This window comes from Cyprinodon tularosa, unplaced genomic scaffold (assembly GCF_016077235.1).
Source record: "Cyprinodon tularosa strain WSP-4 unplaced genomic scaffold, ASM1607723v1 ctg267, whole genome shotgun sequence".
In the NCBI taxonomy this organism is placed as follows: domain Eukaryota; kingdom Metazoa; phylum Chordata; class Actinopteri; order Cyprinodontiformes; family Cyprinodontidae; genus Cyprinodon; species Cyprinodon tularosa.
In genome coordinates, this window is record NW_024038971.1 from 959,417 (window position 1) to 986,742 (window position 27,326).

At 36.3% G+C, this 27,326-nt stretch overlaps 1 protein-coding gene across 4 annotated transcripts in view; it reads left to right on the top strand.

Moving 5' to 3' along the window:
- Positions 1 to 281: 281 nt before the first annotated feature.
- Positions 282 to 27,326, top strand: part of tnr (tenascin R (restrictin, janusin)) — a 267,509-nt gene continuing 240,464 nt past the window's right edge. For all 4 annotated transcript variants that reach the window (XM_038289296.1, XM_038289300.1, XM_038289299.1 and 1 more), the window contains exon 1: positions 282 to 434. The gene's annotated coding sequence lies outside the window, so the exon portion shown is untranslated. The remainder of the gene's footprint in view (positions 435 to 27,326) is intronic.

A 27,326-nucleotide genomic window follows, 5' to 3' on the forward strand; every position in this document is an offset into this window, starting at 1 on the left:
CGGAGAGAGGGGAAAGCCACAGGAATCAATTGAGGAAAAGCAAAAAAAGCAGATGGTGAGATAGGATGCAGTTCACTCAGCAAAAAACAGAATGAGGGGATAACTGGACGGGCCGTCATAGTAACTGGCAGCTGTAGTCAGAGCATCTTCAGTTTGCAGGAGAGAAAGGGAGGTAAAGTGAGAGAGAAAAGGGGGAGAGGGAGCGGAACGCCAGGCTGCCCATCCTCATTTCTGCATCTGTGTGAGGCTGTGAACGGCAGAGAGGAGGAGCGCACAGGAGCAGGGACTCATTCCACTTGGCCGCCAGATCAATGGTCTTATGTGGACAGGACAGCTGAGCAGCCTTTACACAAAGTCTTTGCAGTGCCAATAACAAATTAAAGAAAATAAGAACAAAACAAAAGAAAAGCAGTGCATCATCAAGCTCCGAGCAGGTGAGTTAACTTAAGCCTTTATTTCAATTGATCTGCACGTGTGAGTTACTTTGTTGTCTGTGAGGCTCTGTTCATCTGATCCTCACTCATGCTCAGTTTTGCACATTTATCAGCCTTTTGAAGTTGCTGCATCATCTCAGGTTTAATTTTTGTGCCAGAGGAGCATTCTAGTCATCTTCTAGGGCAGGTGATTAACTGGGGAAGCTCGGCATCAATCAAGCCGTTATCACACTGAGCAGAGGAAATCACAACAATAGTTCCCTAACGACCCTCTATTGTTTGCTTCTTCACACAATATTTAGTTTGCCTGTGAGCTTCAAGTAGGCTGCAGGAGCTTTGTGTCAGATCCCGCGGAAGTGGGTCTAAATAGCAACCCCCCTGGACAATTTAATAAGGGGGATTTAAAGGCTTGCTGTGGAAAATAAAGGTCTGGTTGCTTATACCATATTGCCACTTTTTAAAATTAAATAAAAATTTGTTGAAAGATTTAATAGAGAACTCACTCTGTAGGTTTAAATAATTCTAGCTGGAAGGTGGTGTTTTTGTTTTATAAATATTTAATGTACTTGTTTAGAATTACAACAGTAACATGACATGATTGTATGAAATAAAAACAGCTAAACATGATTATTTACATAGAAAACTCATAAAATGACCAGCTTTCTTCTTTTTCTCTAACTTGAGAAAAGATAAAATAATGTTAACTGTCACATTTTTTATATACCTAGCAGATTTAAAGATTTTGATTTAAATTATTTTAATCTCAACCCGAAAGTATGCCACTGATAGGACATTGCTCAAAAAGTGGTGCAAGGTAAGATTATGGAAGATTTTTTTTTCTTTTTAATATAGCACATTTTATACTGTCTAAACTGCTTAACATGAACAAAGCATAAGAGATGTGACTTTTCAACTGATAGTTTAAATAAAACAGTCATATGTAAGTCTCAAAAAAGTTTTTAACCTTTATTTTAACTAACTTAGGGTTTGCATGAACACTGTAATATAGTTAGATTTTATTGATATTTAATGCAAAATGGCATATTGAAAAAGATTTGTGCCCCTCTAAATAATTAAGCCTTTATTTTTTTAATAATAGTTGATATTTTCTTATAATGTTATTTTGTGTTTCAAATTTGGCTTTTTTTTTTTTTTTTTTTTTTTTTTTTTTTTTGGGATGAGCTCAAAGTCTCGTTTTTATCTTTTGCTTCCTCCAGAGATTCTCTATCATATTAAAATTAGGACTCTACCTTTTATAAACATTACCATTAGTTTACTTACAATCAGAAAAAAACATTTTTTTAGTATTAAAAGTTCACCTCAAACTTAAATATGTCATAGGTATATATTTATTTTTGGCATTAACTGTACTTTTACTATGATCCTGTTGGCCTCATAATCTTTTTCCAAGGACAACTGATTATTTCTTAAATCCCATTTCCTCTATACAATTTTGACGGGGATTATGAAGCTTGGGGACTATTGGAGAAACTATTTAACACTTAATTTGGCTTAGATAATTAAATGTTTTTAACAGTAAGTGTGTCATTTTCACAAAGTGTAATGTACACACATTCAATTGTGGTTGGAAATAACATGCCCTGCTCAATATATGGCCCCATCCATCTGTATGTGTCTCTATTCCTCTTTCAGTCTCTGTTCTTCTGCCTTTGTAACACCCCTCTCCTACCATCCCATGTTTTGCTGTGAAGGTTATTGCCATATATCGAGCTGGTTTAATTTGTCAAAGTCTGACAGACATATTGTCCATGGTCAGAACAGGAGAACAGGTTGGGGGATTCAATTCAGTTAGATAATGGCACAATATTGAAAGCAGAGGTGATGTATTCAGCGCTGGACCTGTCAGAAAAAAAGACAGACTGAGAGGAAGGAAAGACAGATGTGGTGAAAAATAGGAACATAATCAGACAGAAAGGCATCATTTCATGTAAACTTAGACACTGATCAGTTGATTTTTAAGGCTTTTGATTTTAGGGTGGTTTGATGCTTGCGAACAGGAAGGCTTGAGGTTATAATTTCTCACACAGAGCTTGGCTCTCCCTCGCTTCCATGTGAGACCATTAATCTGAGACAAAATGTGAGATATCGCTCACTCGTTTTTCCACTTTTTCATCATTGTGATTGCACTAGACTGTTTTTCCGAGTTTTCTTTACTTCACAGGCTCTTTCCCTGTTCCCTCAAGCTTTTATTATCAAATTTTTCTTAATTAAAATTGACATCTGAAGAAGACTTGATTGTAAAATTCGTCCTTACTAGCAAAACAATAGCTTGTCAAAGTAAAACTTTATTTTAAATTTTAAATATATTTTTTCCTAGTAAATCTGACCTATAATATTTTTTTATATTATCATTCCTGGGTTTTTTAAGGATTTCTCTTTGAATCTGTGTTTAACTTACTGAAGCACGTTGTGAATTATATCCTATGGAGTAGAACAAATGCAAATCTATACAAATAATAATAATTAAAGTTTGCATTTGTTAAGAGTCAGTTTAGATAAGAAGCTTTCCTTTGGTCTTTGAATTGCAAATGATTTTAGTAAATTACTGCAGGAGCAGGTGGTATTAGTAAAACATTTCTCACCCTCCCTCCTTGTCAGGACTATCGCAGACATTCTCTCTCCTCTCCTTTTTCCACTTTCTCCCATTTGTTTTGGTGCCAATGGGCAGTCGAACAAGATTGCAATTGTCTGTGCTGTAATTAATAATTTACATAATGCTTTATTTTGATGGGAATTCTATCTTCCCCCTGTGCCATCGTTAATTGTGTTAGCTAAGCTTTAAGGTCATTACTTATTGTTAGGAAGACAGTTAAATGTGAGCATATCCAGCTGTAATTATCGACAGCGGCGTACATCAGATAATGTGCAGATTTAAACACAGCGGTGGAAAGAAAACAGAGATAGAAATCTTTAACTATTGGCTTTTCTTTGGGGTTTAAACACTAATATCCATCACACCAGTCTACTTAACTAAATAGGTAGTGCTATACTACAGAAACAGTCTGAAGGTTTTTATACTGACATAAAAACAATAATTTCAGTATAGAATTTAAATTAGGGAAACAATTTTGAGTGGTTAATTTTAAGAGCCACTTCTGTTGCCCGCTTTACCATCATGTCAGTCTGTGCGCAGAATCCTGAGCAGGCTGCTTTGACTTTTTTTTCAACATGTTTTCAAGGTGAAGGAGCAAGACACAGGCATTTGTCTGAACAAATGTGGACTTTTCTTCTCTGTCATTTTCCTTGCATCTTTTTGTTTACCTGTTCTGTGTTGCTTATATTGTTTCTCTTACTTACATTCTCTACATAAGATGTCACAGGTGAAATAATCTTTCTTGTGCTGCATATGGGTGTGCAACATATAGCTGACAAGTATAGTTCATAAAATATTATTTTGCATTTAACATATTATTGTAATATATTATAAAATAATTTAATAAAGTTTAACTTGAATTAGTTTGGGTTAACAGTGGGCTATATTTTTCATGACTGTTTTTATGTGAGGGATTTGTCCTCCAACAGTTAAAAATGTTAATTATGATGTTAGAGTGACCAGATTAATTTGTGGGATCCAAATCTTGCTCTATACAACTTACTGTTATGCTTATGAGAAAAAAAACAAAACAAAACAAACCTAAAAACTGCTGTTTTGATGTTAACATATTGAACCATTTCCAAATATTTTAAATTTTTATTGCAACTAATATTTGTTAGAGGTAAATATGTTATATATATTTTAAAAGCTGCAGCAACCTGGATTTACTCCCTTTTTACTTTTTATTTTGTAAATGTTTTATCCAAAATTCTCTCTGACTCATTGATAGATTTTAAATAGAATATTCAGTTTTCTTTTTGTCCAACTAAGCCATTCTTGTCTGATTTAGACTCACTGTGATTCTCAAAAATATAATTGTCGTTTGTCTCCAGCCTTCTTGCAATCACTTTTTTTTTTTGTCAGTTGATATTTAGAACAGTAACTTAAATTTGGACAACTACACAAAACACTATTATCAAAAGTAACCATAGAGCATGGAACTGCCATCAAAATGGTTTATTCTAGGTTTAGTATTCTAGATGATGATGATGTGCTTTGGTGGGTTTTTCTGTTAGAAATTGTAGTCCCAGAAGTTCCACTTCAGTTCCTTAATACCACAAGTTTCTTTCTGAAATTTCAGCTAAATTTGTTTTCTTTGGAAGAAAAAGTTGCCAGTTTTAAAGCCATCTTCCTTGATTCAAGAGAATTAATACCCAGAAAGACATGCAGTTCCTTCACCACAGCTCTCTTCACTGATAAATTCTCCATCTTTTATCTATTGTGGAGAGAGGGAGAGTTTTTGTAATTCAACTGTGACTCAGGTGTTTACACCTTCCTGATTATGATCTTCTGTATGTCATTTTATTTCACAAGGCTTTGAATTTTTGTGTCCCTGTACAGTCAGACACGTGTTAAGATCTTTTAACCTTTTCGACAAAAATGGTCATCGCTAAAAGATGCAAGTAAACCAAACCTCCAAAAACATTTTCACTCAATTGAGGCACAACAAAGGCTGTGTTATTGATTTGTGGATATTAGAAAAACACACACACACACAAAAAAGAATGCTGAAATGAAATATTAAAATATCGTCAAAGTAGAAGTCAAAAAGTATGCTTGCCTATGCAACCAGGTTTTTTCATTTACCCCTTGGCGTACTTGTTTGCCTTTAATTGAAACATACATTATTTCACATTAAAGTTGATTGTTTTTTTTAAATTATTGTTGCAATTTTACATCACACAAGCCGAGCATTTTAATAAGTCTTTTCATTTTTTATATCCACTGTATGCTCTCTTGATAAAAAAAAGCTGTGAACCGGGGTTATTGTAACATTTTGTTCTCTCAAATCCCTAAAAGATTAGACTTGTATAACTGAATTAAATGTGTCCTTTTACTGTGTTAAACAGATTTTTATGCGTTACGTTAGATATGCTGTTTCTAGTTTCCATTTTCATTTTGTGAAATACACACAGGATCATCAACTGTCCCTTAACAAATCAAGGCAACTTTTTAAAAAACATATCAAATTCATTTTATTTTTTTATATTTCTGCCTTTAATAACAAGTACAAATTAGATACATTGTATCAAATGTTTGATCTCCTCATTGCATTGAAAGAATCAATATCTGAACATTTGTAACCATGTGGCAAAATGATGCAATCGAGGTCCATTTCTAAATCCAGTTTAAAAGCTGCGGTAAAGCCGAGAGCATTTAACCTCTATCTAATGTGAGTGTGAAGTAGATCCAATTCCTAGATATGTAAAGCTAGTACCCCCAGAAGTCCCCCTACTATTTTTAGATATTAACTTATAGAAACTGTTTGAAACTATGGATCATTGCACTTTCACCACTCTTATTTGCTCCTCTGCATACAATCTCAAATGGTTTTTATATAACAAAATAAAAAACCAACAACAATTGCATAATGTCCTAATGTTAGGTCACCTTGTATTAAAGAGATGATCTGAGAACTGATTAAGTTCTTAAAGGACATTTTTTATTAGTGATTTCAAATTGAGAATGAGACACATCAGTGTAAAAAGGACAAAATTAAATCTAGCACAAACCACTTTTTTTGAAGCATGTTTTCTAATGGAAGATGCTTCATATTTTCTACATAAAGGTTTTATTCCTTGATACCACACACTATCACACAAATAAACATTCATCCATCTTCTTCTACCTATTCCATCAGGGTTGCAGTGGTGCTGGTGCCTATCTCCGGCAGTTTATGGACGAGAGACAGGGTACACATTCTGGACAGGTTGCCAGTCTGTCGCAGGGCAACACAGAGACACACAGTCATACAACCTTGCCTACAAACTCTCGCATCTAAGGACAATTTTGCGAATCTAATCATCCTACAATCATGTTTTTGGACTATGGGGGGAAGCCAGAGTAGCCTGGGTGCCATTCCGAACTTAGTCCCGCCAACAAAGTTTGAGGTCGGGAAGTTCGGTCTGGCATTGCTCAGTAGTATCACGAGTATGCTCGCACAATATCTGGCGGGCCAATCAAATTGTCAGGGCGGGCTTTATTATACGACGATGGACAGATGATCAACAGTAACGTAATCAACCACGTCACCAAAGCATGCTTGGGTGACAACAACAATGGCTGCCGCTGGAGAGTTGAGGTGTGTATATTCTGCTATTAGGTCTGTTCTAGAAGATATCGACAGCAAATTAATTTTAAAAGAGGAACAGAGAAACGCGATCAAGGCTCATCTTCTTATTCTAGGCGTGAAACTTCACGCTTTGATTTTTGTTGACAACAACTATGCGTTGCTTAACATACGTCACGCACTCCGTTGCTCTTATTGGTTGTAGGTCTATCCAATTGAGTGCAGAGCCATTTTTTTTCCTGGTTTGTTCGAAAAACGCCCCATAATCACAGCTCTATGGAGCAGTATCAGACTCATATTCTGACTAGAATTGAGTAGGACTACGTCAGGCTAAAGCCAGAGTACCTGATGGAGAACCCTTGCATGCACAGGGAAAACATGCTAAATCAGGGCAGAGAATCAAACCCGGAACGTATTTGCTGTAAGGCAACTTTGCTACTAACAGCATCACCTTTCAGCTTACAAATAAACTTAATAATTTAGTTAACAACTTACTTAATTTTTTGTTGGAAACCATCAACATAAAGATCCTGATCCTTGTAAGTCTAATTCTAAGACTGTTCAAATAAATCCTTCAGATAAAATAACATTTATCTTCACATCTCTCTTCCTGTGTTTGTCGTTCAACCACGCAGACCTTTACAGGGGACCGATTCACCAACATGAGACGGGATGATTGTACCAATTATATTCATCTTATCAAGCCAGCCGTCTTTGTTTGACTGTGCTGCTTCAGAAAGAAGGCAGTGTGTAAGGGCGTCCCTTCAAATTCAATAACAAAAAAAACAAAACATAGAAGGGTTGATAGAACAGCAAGTTTGCAGTATTATCTAAGAATGGTGTGTCTGATTGAAAGAAGTGTTGTAAATTTCCCATAGCCAGCTGGTGAAGGCTGTAGAGTGACAGTGCTGAGGTCGGTTGTAACAAGAATCAATACAACAATGTCCAAGATAGCAGCTCTCTGCTATATGCAGGAACACCAATAAAAAGACGTTCATATTTTCAAACTGTTTTTATGCCATCTGTTTGACCTCTGAATCGACTGAGCTGTTAAACTTGTAGAAAGTGTATTAAAATAATTGCACCGTCTAGCAGTCAGGATTTATTGCGGCAGGACAGGGAGTGAGCGTTTGGATTTTAAGGCCTTGTGGTAGTTTTTGTTTTACCGTGTGTTAAAGAGTGAGCAAAGAGAACGAAAATGGAAAAACTGATAGGATCATAAAACGCAGCAAGAAATGTGAACTGCCTACTTGAAGTAATGTGGGTAAGATGGAGAGCTTTACAGTTGAGTGGAGTGGAGATCTTTCTTCTGTTCTTTCCATCCTGTACCTGAAATGTGAATTTCCCACACGGGACGACACTGTGGAACTGATAAGCCTCTGATTTATATTACAGTGCCATAGAGATGTGTTTACCCTGGTCTTTACTTTCATTGTGTTAAATCACAAGTGTATATATTTCTTCCTCAGCCAAACTGCCTCAAACATAATTGAGAGAGTTGAGGGTTCTGCTGAATCTCCTTGTTAAAGTGTTGCTGCTTGCTCATGGTGTTGCAATATGATACACTTTCTCCAGCTAGAATTTGCCATATCTCTTTTCTTTATAAGTGCCTACTTTATGAATCCTATTGGGATACACTAAAGAGGTTTTATTTTCATCCCTGTGTCTTCCTATCCTCTCCAGCATTTCAGGGAGGCAACTTTAATGATCCTCATTAGCTAAACTGCTTGAGTATAAACTGGAGTTCTTCCACCTAAGCGGATACTTAGCATTTCATGTTATTTTCCCTCCCTTGTCCATCCTTTACACACTCTCAAGTTGGTTTTCTTTCATCACTCCCCTCTCCTGCCATCAGTGTTTTTGTCCATTGTCCTTTTTTCTCACTTTCAGTGCAGAAATATTACTTAAAGATCTTCCAACTTGCAATTGCCTGCATTTTATAGCATATTAGAGCCTGCATTTCCTTAGAGGGTATAGAGTGTTCCAGATGACCTCTGTGCTGCTTGAAAAAAAAAAACACAAGTTCAGGTGGGAGCTGCCTTCAGGAAACCTGGGAAGAATGTTTAGGTATACAAACATAGCGACTCAGGGGCAACCTTTGCCTTTGGATGAAGTTTAAAGCAGTTATGGTTCACCTTGCGAAACAGCTGTACTGCGGAAGGACAGAAGAAAAAAAAAAGTGGCCTGATTCACTTTAAACCACATGCATAAATACAATGTGATTGAGAAAATTTTTGTCACACTGTGTGAAAAGAGAGGTTAGGTTTGCATAAGCAGCGTAATAAGAAAAATGTTTCAAACAGTTTAGCAAACTTTTTTTTTTTCCCAAAACACAAATATGACTACAATTTAAGACTTCAGTACAATTATTTCAGTATTTTGTTCACAAGCTTTTGACATTATTTTGCTGCAATTTATGATCATCCTACCCAAACACTGACTTTGTATGCTTTAAATAAAAGCTAATTTAGAAAGGCCATTTTTGGTCTAGCTTTATGTCACTATGTAATATCTTGAGATTAACAGTATTTTTACATAGTGTTCTTTCCAATCTATTTTGTGAAGTGCCATAGTTGCTCCTGGAGCAAAACACCCCTACAACATAATGCTATCACGCTTGTTCTTACAGTTAGGTTGGGATGCTGAGGCTTGAAATCTCTCTGATTTTTCACACAAAAATAACAGTGGAATTCATAGCCAAACACTATAATTTTAGTTTAGTTATACCACAGAACAACTCAAGAAAAATTAAGCTCTTAGTCCCTGAGTGTATCTTTTATCTATAATATGGGTTCTTCTTTTTCTTTTTGAATAGCAGCTTCTCATATGAAGAGTGGCCATCTTTTATTCAGGACTTCATACAAGATTTTCCCTGGATGTTGACAATCCAGCAAGCTTTGGACAGAAACCTCCCAAAACCTTACACTTCTGAATTGAGGTTGATTCACACATTTCACAGCTAAACACATTCATCTCTGGCACACAGAACCTGTCTCCTTCCTGAACTATTAAATGCCTTTGGGGCATTTTTTAAAATACAGCAAGCATGCCTCCACTTTACTGAACAATCTTTAAAGCCTTCCCAAGAAGTGTAAAGACATAGTAAAATTATCTACAAATTGGTGACCACCTCTCTACACCCAACCTCACACAAACACTCATAGACATGCACACATAAAGACACTTTATCAATAAAGTGAATTCAAATTATTCACTGACAGAAATAGCCCCTTGCTTTCTCGCCTGAATACATTAATTATTCCATAGTAGAGATTCACTGCCTTTATTGGATGATTTGAATTTGCATTTATAGAGATTTTTTGCACCATCTTTTTCGAGAAAAGGAAATACTTTACAGTTCAAAACATGATGTTTTACAGACTGAAAGCATATAACTTTAACTTTATCAGGTAGCAGCAGCTATAATGTGATCTGGTCGCAACCATGAAGGATCACAATTAGTTCAGCTACTTGCTGTAAACACTAAAAACAGATTTTACCCTAAAATATTCTATATCTGGAAATGTTTTCACTGACATGGTGTACATGAGACATGTCCTCTCCTCCCCTAATTAATGTGTCAAACTGGCAGCCTGGAAACAAAACTGTCAAGACAGAATAAAAATATCCTCCCCAACTTATCATGGAAGAAAACCTGGCTGCTTTTATTCTCGGAGAGTGAGGAAGAAGGAAAGTCTGGATAGAGTGAGTAAAAGATGTCTTTTTGATGTTTAAGTACATCATCCAGTGTGTAACTGTGGAGTGAAAACAGAGAAGCATATATATGGAAAGCTTTCACAGCTAAAGATTTTGAAATATTTTGGAAAAGTCCAGTTTTGATCTGAAAGTCCAAGTTTAAGTACTCCATATCACCAAGATGTCTGCATATTTTAGATACTGGGCTGTCAGAGAGGGCTCTTTTAGTAGTTTAAATCTAACTAAAATAATTAATTTACATATCCTACTGACTGATAGTTTTCAGTGGTCCAGTTCTCTTTCAAAACCTTGACTTCCACTAGGAACTAATGTTTAAATAAAAAGGTTTTTGTTACAGCTACCAAGGTTTTTACAGATAAGATTTAATACTTTTAATTCCCCCCTGATATTCCTCAGTTCTAGAGTTTTCTTCAGCTAATGGCACAAAAGAGCACTGCCCTTCCATCGTATTTGCTGTATATTACTGGTCAGCTGGTTGGTTAAAATCTAACTACTGCGATGTTTAAACAAACCAGATAAACAGTGCATGTGTCCTTATTTTACATGGTTTATGCATGCATGTGTATATACTCTATTTGTTTTAAAGTTTCAGGTGGTCATGCACACTTTCGTGTTCTAACAACTTTAACTTATTGTGGGACAATAAAGGGATTTTCTGTTCTATTCTATTTTATTATAAAAAATATGAGCAGCCAAGTAAAGCCTGATACTCATTAAATTGTATGGAAATCAGTTGGGGTAATTTGAAGTTGAGAAAAGTAATACACATTTTCGCAGTGATAATATCCAAACTTTCTTCACTGTATGGAAACTCAAATGCGGGGTGAAACATCCATCTTTCATTATCTCTTGTTCTATACGCCCATTATAAATGTGACGGAGGTGGTAAAAAAGTCAGCATCATTCATCTTGTGGCCAGATTTAGCTCATTAAAGGTCAAATAAAGGTCTAGAGCAGTTTTATCGTGCGATGATAGATTATAATTTCTTTTCTCAATGTGGCTCTCCTTAATCGCGCAAAAAATGGTGCAAGTAATAAAAATTGAGAGAATTTTACAGTATGCTGGGCGCCTCTAGCGATCCATAGCTGTGACGTCAGTGTGGTCAAAAGTTCTCTCACACCCTCAGTTGCATTCAATATACCAGAGTTGCAAAGGTTTGTTTTCTCTGTTAAATAGCTTTAATAAAATGCCTGATGGCAATAAAGTTGATTCAAATATTTTTAATTTTTTTAGGAAATATTGGATTTTATAAAATAACAAACCCTATCTAGTTGAACAGTTTAGTATAGCAGCACCTCCAGACGGATTTCCATATCATTATGGTCTAGGCTCCAGACCAACAAGAACCGCAATGGATAACAGTCAGTTACTGCAGGTGGAGACCCACAGCTGGAGCCCCACTGGCCCGGAGCCATGAGCTGAACTGGGTAAAAACCACATCCGAAGGGTGATGTTTCCCACCTGGACAGCAGAAAGCATCCATCTTCTCCAGCTGTCGCAGGGCAACATAGACCTACAACTATGCACACACACCCACACCTAAGGACAATTTAGAGATGCAAATGTAACTAACCTAAACTTTTATATCCTTACATCCATTTGTGTTACTATAATATAATATAATACTGTTCTCCACCTAGCAGTGGCCAGAAATCCAGTATATTATGTAGTCAACAGACTTTCAGCAGTACAAGCTAAAGTGAATATTTTTATGTACTTTTTCTTTAAATCAACATTATTTTTCAAGTAAAATTACCCGATCAAAGAAACATACCTCACACAATTGTACCTATTACCAAACCTCATTAAACTGCACAGGTGAATAAAACCCTAAACACCTATTTGTCTGAAGTCAATATCCATTTGTCTGGCTTTTAGAAGAACAGTATCATTAACATAATATTTTCTGTAGCTCATACAAAAGCTAGTCTCTTTCTTATTGCTCACTAAGCCATTATAACTGCTTCAGTTATTCCATTTGCAGTTTTAAAGAATATTTTTAGATTTTCTACTTGCTATGCAGAATAGAAGAATTATAAGTTGCAATGTAGACTGGCATAACTTCTATCAGAATGTTGCTCATAACTCTTTATTTTTGCAATAAAAATGTGAAAAATTAGTGTAAGGACCTCTTATCCGATCCATCACACTGAAACCCTGTTCTCTGGGGTATTGATACCTTCTGTTGTCATTAGGTTGAGGCTCTTATGAATCCGAAGATCAAAATAAATTCAGGAAAAGAGATTGCGGAAGGGTAAATGACAAAATTAAAGCAATAATTGTCACCTCAAGCGTATCCAGTAGGAGCATGTACTGTATTGAAACTTCATGAGTCAATGCAATCAACAAGTTTTCCTTGTTTGAACCTTTTAACCAATCTGATTGTTCTGTTGCTGTTACTTGGTTTGAGATGACTTGTGCTGTGATTTAGTGCTCTATAGATAAACTAAATTAAATTGAACTCTAATAAAATACTGGGAGGAAATAAAATTATTATTCATTGAACAGCTACTCGTAGAAGGAATTAGGATATGCTGTAATCACTCAGTGTTATTTCTATGGCATCAGGAAAATAAATGAGATTTGGTATGTTCTAACAATTAATTAAAATTGCATCTATTGTTACTTTGAAGCCAGAAGCTTCCTCTTTCTTTTGGGTTCTGTCATTCTCTTTTTTTCTTGGAGTTCAAGGCTATCAGATTTACATCGTTTTATAGCCATACGCTTTATGTATTGTATTTTTTGTTTGTTAAGTGTTAACTACACTGTCTCTGATAAAGCAAAGTGGTGTGCAAATGTATTTATCCCAACAAGTCAATCCATTGTATGATTAGGTTTTGCATTAAATGCAATCAAAGCTCTTTTTGAATGTTTATGTACTAGTGTATTTTTGCAAATATTTCAATAATTGTCCAGATCAGTAAAATTGGTTTGATAATAGGCCCTCGGTTGTTCAAAACTACAGTAAATGATTCATCTATTTATTTTTTTCTGATTGATCAGTAAATTTAAAAAGAGAAATGTTTAGAATATTAGCTGTAAGAAGCTATAATTGAATAAGAAAAATTTAAAGATGAGAGTTTGTCACCTTAAATGGAAGATTTGGGTTTGGTTTAATTACCAATGTGAATACCTTGATCTTTCAGTGCCTTTTTTTAGAGTCTGTATATTCCTTTAACTAGGGTGTTTATACCAAGTTACATTGGTTTGATTTTAAACAACTGCACAGTAGGTTAAATTAGTGTAGTGCACAGCTATAAATGGTACTGCCAACGTATTCTGCCAGCTGAGGTGAGACTCTACGCTCTTCCTCCAAAGTTACTGTGGGCTTCTTAGCTGCTGCTTTTATAAATGTTTTTTTAACCCAACCTATTATTCTAGTTCAATGACCTTGTTCGGTAGGTTTGCAGCCCATTTTCAGGTGATGGAAAATAAACTTTTTGTGGGTACTTCATGAAAGGTTTAAAATTTGGCGTGAGTGGGACTCTTGTTTTTGGAGAAACTGAAGGGAACCTAGATAAACCGAGCTGGATAAAACTTAAAATGTTTTCTGTAGGAACAATCTTTGGATGCTTTCTTTATTACCCTTTAGGTAAAGCAACATTTTCTTTGATTATTTGTTTATATTTTAGCTCTCAGAATATATGGATATGTACAATGAGGGAGTGCTTCTGCCCCGTTTTCAAAGTCAACTGTAAGTTCAGCAACTGATTGTTATTCAGGATTATGTTTTTTTTTTTTAACTGTGCTCTAACTGATAACAGAATGGACTAGGCAGTGGCATGATCAATAAGTTAATTTAAGAGTGATGTCATGAGTGAGTCATGACCTAAATAAAGATACATTTTAAAATGTGTATCACACAGTATGATCAATGAATGGGGACTATTTCACGCTGGAGCTGTGAACTCAGTTTCAGTGATTTTGGTGGTGTGCTGTGTTCATTCATTCTAACCTATAAGTTAACAAAATAAAACAAAAAAGGTGGAGTTCTTGTTATGAGAACTCTGATTTGGGCATTCTTTTAAAAGCAAGCCTTGCTAGAAGCCTCTATTAAACCACTATAAAAGAGACTATAGAGCTGTGAATTCTTTTGATAGGTAGGCCTACTTTATTTTCTAAATTGACAAACACTGTATCAATATTTTCTTGAGATGTAAAGGTTATATACTAAGTTTTATAAAAGTAACAGTTTTTATCATATCATACTTCAGAAAATCATATTATTTTCTGAAGTGCTTTTTAAAAATCTATCAATAGATAAACAACTTTGTTTTATTTTGTAATAACCTTCTGCCTAATATATCTGCAAGTGGAGTTGCTTGTGCATCATTTCTGTAAATCCTGTCGATCTGAAAGCAAATTATAAAATTTATTGAGAGAATTTGGGGTTTTACAAAAACTCTTGAGATATAATAAAAACACATCCCCATGCGAAATTCTTCCATTAAAATACATTAAATCTGTTGCTAATTAGATTTCCTATATATGATGGAGTACTAGGGTCACTGTAGATGAAAAAGAAAAAATAAATACATTTACACACAAAAAAAAAAAATCCAAGGAAAATCTTGGATATTTCTCTAATGTTGAAAAGTCACAGATATATGCTACACCTAACAAAACTATAAATGCAACACTTTTGGTTTTGCTCCCATTTTTTTTTTATGAGATGAACTCAAAGATCTAAAACTTTTTCCACACACACAATACATTATACACAATATATTTGCCTAAAATATTGTTTACACACCAGTCTAAATCTGTGAAAGTGAGCACTTTTCTTTGCTGAGATAATCCATCCCACCTCACAGGTTTGCCATTTCAAGATGCTGATTAGACACGTTGATTAGTGCACAGGTGTGCCTTAGACTGCCCACAATAAAAGGCCACTTTGAAAGGTACACTTTTATCACACAGCACAATGCTACATATGGCGCAAGATTTGAGGGAGTATGCAATTGACATGTTGACCACATGAATGTCAACACGAGCTGTTGCTCATTCATTATATAATTATTTGTCTACCATAAGCCATTTCCAAAGGCATTTCAGAGAATTTGGCAGTACATCCAACCATCCCCACAACCGCAGACCACGTGTAGCCACACCAGCCCAGAACCTCCACATGTTCACCTCCAAGATCGTCTGAGACCAACCCCTCGGACAGCTGCTGAAACAATCGCTTTACATAACCAAAGAATTTCTGCACAAACTGTCTGAAACCATCTCAGGGAATTTATCTGCGTGCTATTCGCCCTCATCGGTCTCCACCTGACTCCAGTCCTTCATCTTAAACGACTTGAGTGGAAGAAAGATCACATTAGCTGGCGTCTGGCACGTTGGACGTGCACGTGTGTGTTGGTGTCGTTTGGGTGAGCAGTTTTCTCATGTCAATGTTGTGGATCAAGTGGCCCATGGTGGGGTTATAGTATGGGCAGGTATCTGTTATCTACGAAGAACACAGGAATATTTTATTAATGGAAATTGATGCACAGAGATACCGTGACAAGATCCTGAGGCCCATTGTTGTGCCATACATCCAAGAACATCAGCTCATGTTGCAGCAGGATAATGCACGGCCCCATGTTACAAGAATCTGTGCACAATTCTTGCAACCTGAAAATGTCCCAGTTCTTGCATGACCGGCATACTCCCCGGACATGTCATCCATTGAGCATGTTTGGGATTCTCTGGATTTGCGCATACGACAGCATGTATCAGTTCCGTCCAATATCCAGCAACTTCCCACAGCCATAGGAGAGGAGTTGACCAACGTGCCACAGCCCACAACTGACAACCTGATCAACTCTGCGTGGTCACACCAGATACTGACTGGTTTTCTGAGTCCCCTCAGTAAAGGGAGTTTGCACATAAGAAACATGGTATCACACTGTGTCATTACAGTATCTATAGCCTATATTGATTCTTATGGTAATCTACAGTGTATGCCATTATGGAAGGTCTGGTACTGAACTCATTTTAAGTAAATAATCCTGACATTATTCATGTATATATTTGTAGCAAGGTCAACCGGATTTCCTGCTTTAGTGCTTCAATTATTACAGAACATTTTAACGTAAGGAGCTGTTCTGTGAAACCTGTACATGAATAAGATTAGAACTCAACAATGCAGCGTCTGCTTTTTCTGCTAGTTCTACACCTTTGTAGCAATTAAATTGCTGTACCTTTAATTACTGTGGCGGCATTCAGCCACTAACTGCTAGAACCAAAATGACTTCCTGACAGCTACAGGGTCACAAGCCAGTATGTACTGCTGTGCCGCTGATTAAATTCACCCAATAATTAAGCAGACATCATTGATTCCCTGCGGAGAAATGGAGAAACGGATAGCATGTGTGTGTGAGAGAACCACTCTCTTTGTCCCTGTGCTTCCTGTAGCCCCTGCAGCGTTGGGCCAGTCAGATATGCGTAATTTGGGAAATGAGCAGAAGTCGATTCCACTTAAACAGACATTGCTGGTTGGACACATTGATGTTCCGAGCGTTGTTCACTCCGTCATTTTCCTCATCTCTGACATCCTCTGTGTAGTCAACAGAGCGATCGACATGCATCAAAAAAAGTGTCCTAGATTCTGAACATATCAGTTTTACTGTAGACTGAAAGAGTTTGAATATAAATGTTTAAATAGTAAGCAGAGCATATTCAACTTAAAATACGTTTTGTCTGAGGTTTTGAAAACCTTACTCATAATAATGTTTTTTTTGTGTGTGAATATTTTGACCATCTCTTTTAATGTCCCTTTGTCAATAAGAGCAGTTAGTTACTAAATTTGTGCTAAATAAGGTGCGTTAAATGCTTCTTTTGTCTTTACTGTTCTGTCTTTGCCAACGCCATTCCTCTGTACATTTCTGTTGACAAGCATTGTGCACAGCACTCATTACTGTCACCCACATCAGAGTGCCACAAAAGCTGCAAGCTGTTTTCACTTACTGTAGCTACTATATATACAGTATGTAGCGCATGATAACAGAGTTGGAAAATGTTATTTTTTTAATCTGAAAAATAACAACAGATTCCAGGAAAATAATAAATAGTGCAAATAATCCTGGCCAAGAAAAAACAATAACAAAAAGCAAATAGACTGTGCATTTTGGGCTTGTTTGGAGCAAATGCTGTTGATTTCCTTAGCAGTGTGTGGTACAGTGGTTTAGTAGGTTGGCTTGAAGTCAGAATCCTGTTCTTTTGACTCCAGTTTCTCCTTGTCACATGTTGCAATACCACCAGGGAAGGCAACTAATCCTGGGTGTCCTACCAATCTGGTTATTGGTATATAAATGTATACTTATCAGTGTGTGTGTGTTGTTAAATAAGTTTAGCATTGTTGCAAAGTGCTTTGATTAGTCAGCATTTTGGGTTTATTCATTAGTTTAAGTAGCTGTAGTTTAAAAGTTCTCTCTCTATGATTAGAAATTAAACCAAATATCCAATTCACCCCAAGCTTAGGCGGATCTACTGGGGTGGCATAGGGTGGCAAATGCCACCCTAAATTACAGCCTTGCCACCCCAGCTGCCACCCCAGTTGGCGGTAGGGGTGGTGAGGCTTATAAATTATGGATCATTTGAGAATTACGGCCGCTAATTTCTAATGTCGGACTGCAGTGAATGCAGCACGAGATGACGCGAGAGCGACTGAGACTGATTGTTTTGAAAACCGAATGGGGCAAAGCGAGGGAGCCAGGAGTGATGGGGAGAGGAGACACGGGATGAAATAGGTAAAAACTGATTAACTATCTATCGGGAAATTAAATCATAATGAAAGGACAATGCTGCTAGCATAGCTGCAATGCTGATTTACAGATGATAAAAATCAGGTTGCAGATCGTTATTTCTCTATCTATGATGTTAGTTAGGCCTGATGTCTCAGCCTCATAAAGACATATTTACGGTCAACTATGACAGAAAAGAGACAATCTAGTTTGGTTGTACTCAAATCAAAACGCACAAAGGCATTGGATCTAGATACATTAGTGAAGCGTTTTGCTGAGCAACATGGAAATCACTGCATTCAGCTGTTATAGTCATGTTAACTTTATGTTATGCTCTCTGGTGAGCCTTTACAGAGCTGCTACATTTTGTTTTAGGACCTGAGAAAATCTGATATTTCCTTTAATAAAACCAAAAGTGTTAAAAGTAAAAAATGTGATACTGGTGTGAATCCTGCTTAATATGAAGCAGTGTTGTTGTTTCTTTTTTGTATATATAATATGAAACTATCCAGAAATGATCCGTATGAACCTACTCACAAGCAAAATGTATTTTTATGTTGCTTCTTTTCAGATTTGTGGAGATTTTGATGTAACATACAGAACCCGCCTTTTTGTTGATTTGTTGATACAGCAGTATGGAGGACCAACTCTGCCATATTTCAAAATAAATACAGAAATAAATAAATGCTTAATAAATAAATAAGCATACAATTAATTGACACCAAAAATACAAACAACAAATAAATGTAAGTAGAAATTAAATTAGTCATAAAGGTATATAACTCTTTTAATTGGCTTCTTTATTTCTTTGCCTTTTTAATATTTACCTTATTTATTTTTTTGTCATTTATTATCTTCAACTTCATTTTTTAATTACTTATATTTTTAAGTATTTATTTATGTGCATGTTATCATATTTTTGTCTGTTTTATTTTTCCTTTGTATTTTTTTACCCTAGTTATTTCTTCGCCGCTATTTCTTTCTGCCTGCCCCTTTTACATTTCTGCCTGCCATTATAATATAATTTCTAATTACATTTATTTGTTGGTTGTATTTTTGGTGGCAATTAATTGTATGCTTATTTATTTATTGAGCATTTATTTATTTCTGTTTTTATTTTTAAATGTGGCAGAGTTGGTCCTCCATATACAGCTCTATCTACAGCAGATCTACATGCATGAAATGTCCCTTTCATGTTGCCGTAACTGCTGTACAGTATGTCAAGTTACTGAGGAACAAATGGGGTAAATGTGTGTTCAGAGTAAACAATACATAGATGTCCAGTACCTTGTTCGGGTGCCTTGACCCATTTATTTCTACTGTGTAGTTCTGCTCACTTTAGTGCAGCTCAGTCCATAGATCTCTGATGGGTAACTTTTTCTTTCTATAGTTTCTTCTTGTGCAAATGCTGCAAAGCTGCCTCTCTGACAGTCAATCTCACACATCTGCGACTCAGCACCTGTGTCTTACCTTAATACCTTTCCTGTGATAATGCCCCTCTAGAAGTAGTGTTATCATTCCTCTATCTCCTATTAGGTGAGATCACATTGTACGATGTATGAAAAATATGCTGTACATACTATTCTCACCAAACTGTGATAACTGTGATTAAATTCAGTGTAAACAAATGCCATATGTTGCCACCCTTCAAAAATTCCTGCCCCCCTCTTGCCACCCCATAAATATTTTTCTAGATCCGCCCCTGACCCCAAGAAAATTTAGATTAAAAAGTAATCTTTTCAAGTGGCCAATACGGTTCATTAGCCTGGAGGTAATGTTTAGTTTGGTCGATCCAGGCCTCATTCCTCGGCCCAAAAGCCCCAAAACTGGCATAAATGAACAAACACAGCTACACAGTCAAAATGTCATAAACCCTTTGTTTCTATCCTGACAAGGAGGTTTTATAGACTACTCTACACAACAGGGAAATTCAAAAGCTGTTTTCTGTCATCCCTCAAAATATGATATGTAGACATAGATAGTACAGCTTTTCTTACTTAAAACACCTAATTTCATATGTGGAGGTGATGATTATAGCTTATACAGAACCCAGCAAAGTCACATACAAGAAAACAATCCCATACATATTTTGCACTGACCGCAAATATTGTGGCACTATAAATAGGATATACAGTATTGTGGCTGGTGAAAAGCTGACTGTCCTCTCAGAAGAGACTAAGAATAAACTGAAAAGAAAAAAGAAATGTTTTCTAACTTATAATTCAGTGCAACAACTTTATACTCATCCCTGAGTAAAAAAACAATCCAAATAGAGTAAACAATAGGTTTCTATTTCTTTAGGGGTGGATTTGAGACTGACTTGTGGTTTTCTTTTTCTGTTGTATAAATTGCAACACCACCTAAATGAAAATATTATTGACAATGTTAGTTCACACAGCGTGATCACAACAAATTGTGTTGTGTGATAAATGAGACTCCTGGCAGACCTTAACTTTTAAGACTTTTTAAAGATTTTTTCAATTGAAATGATTTACTGTAAGGTAGCCCCAGGCTTCTTAACACAATCGTGAAATATTTATTTCCACTTAAAATAAAAAGATCATGCCATAGAGGGTTAAGGTAATATGTTAATATTGTTATAATGCTATAAGACCTGGGAAAAATCTGGACCTAATTCTTATTTACTCATTTAATCACTTGATTGATATGTTTTTAATAGTTGTCCAGGCTGTAGGAGCGCCTCTTAGAGTTGCTTTTGGCTGGAATATTGGCTTGTATTTATTTACTTTTAGTTTTTTCTGTCATCCTGCTAATCCTGAACCATTGAACAATAGAACAGCTTTTCCTAGTTAAACAACAAAACACTGACCTATGAAGAATACACCGCTACAATAACACTTCCTGGAGTAAACTGGAGATTAATCTACACATTTCATGGAATCATTTAAGATCCCTCTTCTCTTAGTTAAAATTTCTCTAAAGTTCAAGATAAAATGGAAGCCAAAAAAAAACAACTAAAAACAATACATTACCTGTAGAAAAAAGTAATTTTCCTTAGAAATAGTAAAAGATGATGGCTGACCTGACACAAAACCTTGGATATGACTCGTTATGTAGCTAATCTATTCTGGAAGATTTGATTTTCGAGCTTGTTTTTAATGAGTCAGCATATCGTCTTTCAAGTTTCTGAACACCACCTAGAGATATTTGGCTAATGGTTTATCTGCTCTTACAAATTTTGACTGTACTCAAGATCAAAAACAAGTAGCTGAAATCTTTGCAGCCATGGCAACATTTCAAGGAGGAATGGCAAAAAAGCCCAGCTCAAGTTACAGCAGGAGCACGGTTAACCCTGCATGAAACTTGGAGTGTTGCTTATTGCAAACATTCTGTTGGCAGTTTTGGTTGACTTTATGTGAGCTTAAATAAAATTTCAACATTTCTACCTGTTATATTATGTGGCCCACGCTGTTACAAAAGAGAATAAAAACCCCTTTTGGAATAGGACAGAACAAGCTTTACCATTTTTGTTCAGAAACCAAACTCCCACTCATGAGAAGATGATTCCCAGTTGAAGGAAACACATTTTCAGGTAAGAGGATTCATCTATCTTTCAGTGCCATTCACTATAGAGTATGAACACATTTACTCTGTGTTCTTTCCTCCTTATAAAGGACATTGATTGGTAGGATGGATTGTAGGCACACTCTTTTGTGGAAGGATAATGACTTTTTTAATAAGACAGAAAAAAGTCTGGCAATGCTAATATTTCTCATTACGAAGACCGTCCTCCCAGAAAGATTCTGCATAATGAGCTATTCTGTTCCCTAACTGTCTGTATGTTTGTCCCTTAGATACTCAGAAATGTTCTCCCTTTTTCTTATCCTTTTGTGACATTTAGTTATTGCTCAATGGAATTTTATTAAAAAAGCTAAACCTAGAATAGAACATTAGTCCTGCTGGTAACAGATCAGAGCAAGTTACTGAAAAACTCAGTGTTAAGTGAATTGTTGTTGGATGGTGTTCATTATGTAGTAACAGATTACAAAATAATATGCTTTTTCATTCATGTTGGATTTTTACCTTTGTTGCATATTCCACTGCTTTTTTTTTTTTTTTAGAGAACATTATTTTCACATGAGAGCCACTGCATTAACTCGTCAATAAATCAGAACTTGTCATAAATGGGGACAGAAGGACCCAGTATTCAGGCGTGTCAGACAGTGGGAAGTTTAAAAACGTTTAATGACAAAAAATAATAAGACAAAACAGAAACTGAACGAAGGGTTGTGGAATAGTGGACATGCCGCGGCTGTAAGGGGGGCAGGGGGTATTGAGTGTTGAATATTTTTCTGGGTAGTGCTATCAACTTTCACAAACAACTCAGAGATTCACTTCCATACAGAAAGCCCACACTCTTATCTTCAGGTAACACAGAGTACATGTCAGATTAAATAATACTACTTCAGCGATAGTTTCAAGGTGTTGCTTTATTGCATGTCTCGTACCATGTCTTCCAGTTGTGCTGTTCTTTTTGCATCTCGTTGCAGGTGATGAAGCAGACTGAAAAGGTTTTGTCATTATCTCCTTTCTATCTCCTCTTTCTTTCATCTTTTGTTTTCTCTTTTCTTTTTTTTCTTTTCTTCTTCTGTTCTATTTACATTGCAGTGTCCATAATCTGTAAAACTCCCTGCATAATTATAATAAAGCAATTTATATGCATGAAACAAGTGGAGCAATATGGCAATTGCCATACTGCTACACTTGTGACGCTAAAATCTGTTGGGCTCATTTTGGCATCAAGACATTTATTCTTATTGCCACATTGCCAGACAGGACACTGTAAAAAAAAAAAAAAAAAAAAAAAAGATATCAACTTTGAAATTTTAGACCCTTATAGGCGCTACATTAAGTATTATGAATCACACATATACTGTAGGTCCCACTTCCTACCTGGCATAGTACTGGATAAAACCTAAAGACCCTTTAAGCTGTTATTGTGTGGCCATTATGTAATCTACCACCAATCCCCTCCTAGACAATTGTTTGGCCTATTATATTCCTATATGAGCCCTATGAAAAACTTGATTGCTGGCAACTAAGTGTTTCAAGAAATAATTACTTTCACTTATCTGGGTTTTTTTGTTTTGTTTGTTTCTCATGAACTAAATAAAAAATAGGCATTTTAATTTAGTGCAGTTGATAAGTAGTCAAAAGAAAAGCTAGGCACTGAGATAAGACTGGGAACCATTACAAGCATCACAAGCTTTTTTTTTTCCTCTTCTTTTTTTGTGAGTCGGGAGGATGGATACAAAACACACACGCAAACACACAACATGTCTTTTGTAAGCTCCCTACTGAACCATTGTTTAATGGAAAAGAGAAATATTCCCTCTTACACATTGGGACAAGGTGGTTAATTATCTAGTTTATTTGTAATTAGCAACATGACCAGTATAGAGAATGTAGCAGATTATAGGAGTTGCTATTGTTTGCTGGATGGATTATGTGCTTCACTGCATGTTTCTGCTCAGATAGGCTTTGTGCCTGGAAAGCAGTGGTTTTGCAGAAGCAGCACCATCCTTGGTCAGAGTTAGAAAAGTAATGCCAGGAAAATTCTGAATAGATGTTTGTTTTGTTGGCATAGTACTCTGAGAAGCATGGAAAACTCACCAATTAGGGCTTAAAAGTGTAGCCATTGCTTTATTAGTGTAAAATAAAATTGAGAGTCAATTAAACTTAGGTCAAACATTGATAAGGATAAAGACAAAATACAAAAGTTTGAATGCAAATGTAAGACATCAACCTTTTTGTGTAGCATGCCAAAATACCTATTTTCTGACATTAATTGAGCATTTGATGCTGGATTTCCCCACAAATATGTTTTCCAAAGTGAAGCAAATATTTCTTTTTCTCACCGCAAGACATCACATTTAAAATTCGGTTTACTCCAGCTGGTTGCCACAGGCTACTGTGAGATGAGGGTGTATAGGCAAAAAGCCATGAAACAAATTGGATAAATGTTATTTCTGGAGGAATATTTAAATGGATGCAGGATTCTTATTGAGCCAGTCATGCTTGAAATTGGGTGAAATCCCACACTATCAGAAAATGGACGATTCGGTATTCCCCTTTTGAACTCAGGGGTTTTTGCCTTTGTCTTTCATGGAATATGAACCCATACAACTTATTTGCAGGAGATTTAGATCATATGTAACCCAGATCAGGCATTTAAAAAAATAGTTATGCATATGAATAGATTCTGTGTCAGTGTTTTTCCCTCCAAGCTGCGATCAGTATTGAAAAGTATGCAATGATAGTTTATTAAAGCCCACAGTACCATAAAAGCCTTTATAGACACAATGAAAGGGGAAGCTATGAGGAGGTATACTTGAGACATCACGCTCAAGTTAGAGAGAACCAGGGGGTTGTGTTTTTATTGATAGCAACTCTTTATTTGAGCAATAAAGAAGTGTGATGGTACCATGTATGATTTTTCCTTTAGTGATAATTTAAACATATTTTCTGGGTGTAATAGAACCAAGCCACTTACAAGTCAGAACTAAATGTTTATTTTCTTTAGGGTGTTTTAAAGACCTTATCGTATCCCTTAAATCTCAGTGTTGAACACTGTTTAGGAAGCACTTCATCAATGAACAAATGAAAATCATTACTTTTTTTGAGCTTTAAATATATTTGAAGTAATATATAAAATAAACAAATACAATGCATGATTACATGAACATATAAAAGCTTAAACATCCTTGTTTTAATTCTAAGAAAACAAATTACAGTTGTACTAACTTGCTAAAACAGATGACTGTACACACTGTACCTAGTGCTTCTTAGAGGCCTTCGTCAGTCACGGGATCAGTATTTTGTCTTAATTTGTTTTATTTCTTCTTTCTTTTCCCCTATTCACTTCAATTCAAGTCCTTGCACTCAGTTCTTTCTCCTTTTCTCTGGTGCCTTTTTCACACTGTCACAATTCATTTTCAGTCCAGACTGCCAGACAGGCCCGTCCAACTACCACCCTCAAAAATCTGGATGTTTCATTCAGACAACTGAAGGTCTTTGGTTCCACTTTGGCTGAGAGCAATTGTGTCATTCAGTGACTGTGTGTTCCCATTTTATGTTGTTGTCTGACCACTGGGCTCTTGTGTTGTCTGTAGTAGACCTGCGGATGGAGTTCACTCAGTTCACTCATGTCTGCCCCGGTCCTTTCCAGTTGCTATGCTTCCCTCTTTCCTCCTATTCTCTGTCTTTCTCCCTTAGACACACAGACTGTATTTCTCAGCAGAGACCTGGTTGTTTAGCACCAGACATAATTTAAAAAGCAGACAAGAACTCCTTGTTCACTGTTCCATATCAGTCAATTACTGAGTCTGCATTTGTCTGTGTTTTGGGGGTATTGGCGATCTGTGTGGCAGTGTGTAAATGTGCCAAAATGAGGCACAGTGTGGTGAATGTCTGTGTGTGGCCGGATGTCATTCTGGACTGTGCTAACAAACAAACTATCAGTGTCCTAATTTTCATGTTGCTTAGAGGCTTGTTTCCAGTTTATAGATGAATCTGACAGTGATCAATAAGCTACTGTCTCTGTGCGGGATGCAGTGCACTTCTGTTTTGCTGTGCTTGCCTGTATGGATGCATCTGTGTTCTTGTGTGTCATTAAGTTCCTCTTGGAGTGACGCTGCTCTGTTTTCATTTGGCATCCATCAGGGAACGAGGTAGTCATCCCATTGAAACAACCAAATCCTCACATGATTGATAATCGAAATGTACTGCTGAGCCAGTTTGATGGCTTGACATTATATGGCAGATCTCTGAAATGGCTTGACAGGTTTCTTTTGCTGTTCCAGTAAGAACCTGAAGCAGCCAGGATTAATTATTAGTTAATATGCTGCTTTTACTAAAGATTACTAGTTTGCACAACATCTTTTTGTAATATTTTCTATCATTTTTTGTGATATCTCTTCAAAAGCTGTCACCTAAACACAAATAAGAATTAACCTTAAACAACATTTTGGGGCAACATGCTCATTTTTTGTGCAGTGGGCAGCAAAACTATTCTGCCTTAAACTCCCTTTCGCATATTTCATATTTAGTTTCCTGACACCCTGGGCCTCAATAGGACCTCAGTATGAATATTTGTTATATTGTCTGTATTTCAAAAAATACACAACTGCAAGGGGGTCATTTGTAGAACCAATTTTGGCTTTTTCAGCAACTACACTTGCATATCTCATGGAAAAGTCACAACTAGTTTGCCACATCTTGCCACTGGAATGTTATTTTTTTTAAATTTTCATGGCAAAATAGCTCCAGCTTCTGCATGTATAATCATTTTTGCTTTTAATCTATGATCTTTAATTCCAACCATAGATTCTGAATGCATCTGTGGCCATGCAAACACATTCAAATGTTTCCCCTCAAATGACTTTACAGTTGCTTTGTCCAGTAGGACAATGACAGCATAACAGTAAATGACAGCTGACAGCTGGATTTCTGTCTCCTTGTCAAATCCATCCATCCATCCATTTTCTAACACGCTTATCCCAAGTGGGGTCATGAGAGGTGCTGGTGCCTATCTCTAGCCTGGACAGGTCCCCAGTCCATTGCAGTCCTTGTAAAATCACAAATGCAAAAAATAATTGCACATGTTCATTCTTTGCTCAGTTGTACCTCAGTATTTTTTATCATCCAACTTTCCCTCAACAAGTTTCCCATTTATTGTACAAACATCCCCACATCTTGATGTTGCCACCATTATGTTTCACTGTGAAGATGGTGAAATTATGGTAATGGGATGTTTGAAGTTGTGTGAAGCACAGCTCTGTGAAGTATACTACTTAATATGGTCCTTCCAACAGACACTCCTGTCTCTGTATTGAAACTCTGTAGCCCATTCAGCATTACCATTAGTTCTCTGTTCTGTCACCTCATGTTAATGCCCTCGCTGCCTGGTCAATGTACAGTTTATTTGTGGAAGCCTCAAACGTTTCAATATATTTTCATAACCACACAATCATTCAAGCCTACTTTTCAGCAACTTTATTCCTGAATTGTGTGGAGAGATTTTAGCTTTACCTTTTATTGCCTCTGGCTGATAATAGCACATGTTGGCTGATTCATCAGTGCAGTGGTCCCCAAAAGATGGAGTGCGCCACCCAGTGGTGACACATTGTTGATTAAGGTGGGCATTTTCTTCATTTTGTTCAGTGGTTGAAATGTTCTAGGAGGGTTATATGTGCAAGGTAGGCAACAACTTTTTTTGTAAACAAAAGGGGGGGGGGCA